We start from the raw sequence: 4478 nt of genomic DNA on the forward strand, positions 1-4478 counted from the left end.
ATTCAGGCTCGATTTTGAGCCTACGGCCCGTCTACATAGTGTCTAACATCTGTGAGCTTTCTCGGTACGCTCTCGAATGTGACACTTCCAATTCAGTTTCCTGTCCAAGATCACACCTAAGTATTTGACCTTGTTAGATATCGAAATCATCTTATTGAGGAAACGTGGTGCGTTAAATTGGCCCACCTTCGTCTTCCTGGTGAACAGGTTTTCTTAGGGTTAACATTGAGACCTCTGGTTCTAGCCCAGTCATATGCCATATGCAAGACCCTTTCGGCCCTTCTGCATAGCTCATTTGGATCCTTACCCCTTAGAAGTATTGGGTTGCCCAAAAAGTAATTGCGGATTTTTTAAAAGAAAGTAAATGCATTTTTAATAAAACTTAGAATGAACTTTTATCAAATATACTTTTTTACGCTTTTTTCTAAAGCAAGCTAAAAGTAACAGCTGATAACTGACAGAAGAAAGAATGCAATTACAGAGTCACAAGCTGTGAAAAAATTTGTCAACGCTGACTATATGAAAAATCCGCAATTACTTTTTAGGCAACCCAATATTATAAGATCGTTTGCCTAGCAGGCGGGTTCATGTCCTTCCTCAGTCAGCATCCGTAATAGGTCATTTATGGTGGTCACCCATCGAAGTGGTGGTAAAATGCCCCCCCGTGGTATGCCTTGTGTCACTTTTTCCCATATATCTGTGCCACGGGACACACAATTTATCCACCGGTTCCTTAGCATATGGTTTATCCAGTCTCTAAGGACCTGGTCCACCCGGAACTGTTCTAAGGATTGGATCAGTGTGTCGGTCCGCATATTGTTAAAAGCCCCCTCGATGTCAATGCATACCGCCAGCGTGTACGTTTTGGCATCGAAGGATTCTTGTATTTTATGCACAACCTCGTGCAGGGCAGTCTCCACCGACCTTCCATTGTTGGACATAGTTTAATTTTTTTATCAAAACTTTTATGTAAATTTTGTATAGTGTTTTATAAGAAAATATTTTGTCTACACATGGTTTTCTTCTGTTTGGCTGATTTTAATATTTGGAGTAGTAGGTTGGCCACCATAACGCGTGTTGCCTTTAATGCTTGGTGATGTAATTACTCTTTCATTTGCATCTCTTCTTTTTTGCTGTATCGTTGTATAAAGTCCTTTGCTTGCCCCATAGCTGGCTCTCTCCATAAGACTAAAAGATTAAAATGTGATTAAACATATTCGAAATATACAAGCAGTTCATTTAATAGGCTAGCATTAAATTTTGTTAACACATTTTGCAAAAGGATATTCCGAATGAAAGTCTACTGGAATTGAGAAAAGTGTGTTTCTCTATCCATATGGAATTTATTTGCAGGTTTAATAAAGTTTTTTTTTCAGTTGAAAAATATATTAAATTTTTGTTTGTTCGATTGGATCTAATATTCGTTTCAAAGCATTTTGAGTCCATATGCAGTATAGCACATACTAAAATTTCACCAGAACTTTTCGTAGAGATTAAACTTTTGAGTTGTTATGTACTTTTGTAAACTTTTGAACGTATTAGATCAAGGTATTTGTAAAAAGGATGGCGAATAAATCACCAAATCTTTCTGAGGGCTAAGAAACTCATGCATATGTAAAAAATGTAAATTTGCCCATGAACATTCCATTAGCAAACAGAGGCAAACTTCTCACATATCAATGAGTGCTGCCCACTCATTGATAAGGGACCTCCTTTTGCGTACCTTAGTGCAACACCTCTTTGGGGAGAAGGTTTTATACGGCCTAATGCCTCACAAATGTCACCAACATTAGGAGAGGACAACCACAGCTGAAATTTTTTCTGATGTTTTCGTCAGGATTCGAACCCAGGTATTGAGTATCATAGGCGGACATGCTAATTTCTGCCCTACGGTGACCTTCTCCTTCTTTGGGGAGAAGGTTTTACACGGCATAATGCCTCACAAATGTCGCCAACATTAGGAGAGGACAACCACAGATGAAATTTTTTCTGATGTTTTCGTCAGGATTCGAACCCAGGTATTGAGTGTCATAGGCGGACATGCTCATTTCTGCACTACGGTGACCTCGACTATGAATAAATGTGAGGAACAGGGGAAAACTTCCCACATATCAACGAGTGCAGTCCGATTCAAGTTTAAGCTCAATGATATGTGGCCTCCTTTTTACAGCTGAGTCCAAACGGCGTACCTCAGTGCGACACCTTTTTGGAGAGAAGTTTTACATGGCATAGTACCTCACAAATGTTGCCAGCATTAGGTGGGGAACACCACCGCTGAAAATTATTTTCTAATGGTCTCGCCAGAATTCGAACCCAGGCGTTCAGCGTCATAGGCGGACATGCTAACCTCTGCACTACGGTGGCCTCACAGCAGCGGTCGCAGCAATTTTTTCTTGTCGCAATGTCCAGAGGGAAAAGTGTAGCGTTATCGACCTCAGTGTGGCTGTGATGTTAGGTTAGGTTGAAGAAAGGGTAGAGATATTAATCTGCCCCATGCCACTATACACTTAAGCCAGTAATCGGCTTGTTGTGTGCTCTAAAAAACTAAAAGGTAACTTCGAAAAACAAATTTTTTTGGAGATAGGAATTTCGTGTTAAAATCCTTAATTGTTTTCCATACCACTGCCCTAAGTAGGTTCATGTCTGGTATCGTGTTCCTACCTAAGTACCGGTGTCTGTAAGCCGGTGTCATAGGAAATGCTCCAACGTCTCTTCCTCTTTCCCACATGCCATCACTTGCCGCACCGATTTTGCTCGTAGTCCATTGTGTCCCGTTATGACACCAAAAGCTATACTGACCTCCTTCTTACTTCCCTCGTCCTCTTGCGATCCGGATCACCCCATAGGATTTTCGCCGTCCGACCGACTGTTTCGCTGTGGGCGTTTGTCGCCCACTCCCTTAGATCGGACTGCGTCGACCCGAAAGGCTTTGGTTAACCAAGTTTATCGACGGCAGTTCTCTGGCCTTCACTGCCAAATCGTGTGCCCTCCCATTCCCACTTACTCCGTTATGTCTCGGCACCCAAACGATGCGGATTGCGATATCCTCAGAAAAGGCGTTAATCTCCTTCTTAAACTGCAAGACTGTTCGTGACCTTACCGTCCTGGTTGTTATTGCCCTTATGGCAATTTTACTGTCGGTAAAGATGTTCACACTCGACGTCGTGCGGACACATAGGACTACATGTGTCCCGATCTGATACGGACAGCTATACTGACCTCCTTCTTACTTTCTTTCAGTTGTAGCCTCGCCCTCTCACGATTCGTATCACACCGTATCACGTCCTACCGACTATTTCGCTGTTCCACCGTGCTACATGCGCATTCATGGCCCACGGTCTTAACTCGGACTGCATCGATCCGAAAAGCTTGGGGTTAATCAAGTTTATTGACCACAGTCCTCTGGCTTCAACTCGTCTGCCCTTTCATACCCCCTTACTTCGTCATGGCCCGTCATCCAAACGATTTGCCATCCTCAGAGAAGGCGTTTATCTCCTTCTTACACTGCAAGACTGTTTGTGACCTTACCGTCCTGGTTGTTATTGCGCTTATGGCCATTTTACTGTCCGAAAAGTTGTTTACACTCGACGTTCTCGCGTTAGTACTACACTAATGTATAAACAAACTATCCTTGGATCTGACTGAGTATTGAAAAGAGGATGGAATTTTGATTCACCGTCCACCAGATAATAACACCATATAACATGTAAAGCCTGACAACCACAGTATACACTCTGTGCATGGCACACGGTTTAAACCCTCTAACATTTGTTAATGGCTCCCTTGCAGGTTTATTGGATAACTAGCTGGTCCATTACAAATGAAATGACTATGGCGGTGGGTATAAAAATAAATTTGATATAACCGAAATATTGCACAGATACTTAATATTGATGTAGGTAGTTGGGGATTGCAAATGGGCCATATCGGTTCAGATTTAGATATGGGTCCCATATAAACCCATCTCCCGATTTGACTTCTTGAGCGCTTACAAGCCGTAATGTTTGTCCGATTTGGCTGCAATTGAACGCATGTATCGTTCCGTTCTGGTTATGAGATGAGTTCCGGTTATGAGATGAGTCGTCCCTGAAACACTTGGCCATAAAACAGATATCAGATTTTAGCCCCTTTTTGCCATATTCGACAAATATGTCCAGTTTGAGGGGTATGTAGGGTGGGACGGCCATCCACGCACTTAGCCTTATTGCCATAAAAGGCAAACATATCTGGTTTGTAGGGAGTTAAGGGGCGGACCCTGAAATGATATCAGCACCGTGCTATGCAGGGCTACGGGTCTCGCTCAGATCCACACAATACATTCAAAATCATATATCAATGCTAACACTTGGGATACCACATTTTTATATCCTCAACCATAGGATGGGGGTATACTAATTTCGTCATTCTGTGTGTAACTACTCGAAATATTCGTGTGAGACCCCATAAAGTATATATGTATATTCTTGATCGTCGTGACA

Source organism: Stomoxys calcitrans, chromosome 4 (assembly GCF_963082655.1).
Source record: "Stomoxys calcitrans chromosome 4, idStoCalc2.1, whole genome shotgun sequence".
NCBI lineage: Eukaryota > Metazoa > Arthropoda > Insecta > Diptera > Muscidae > Stomoxys > Stomoxys calcitrans.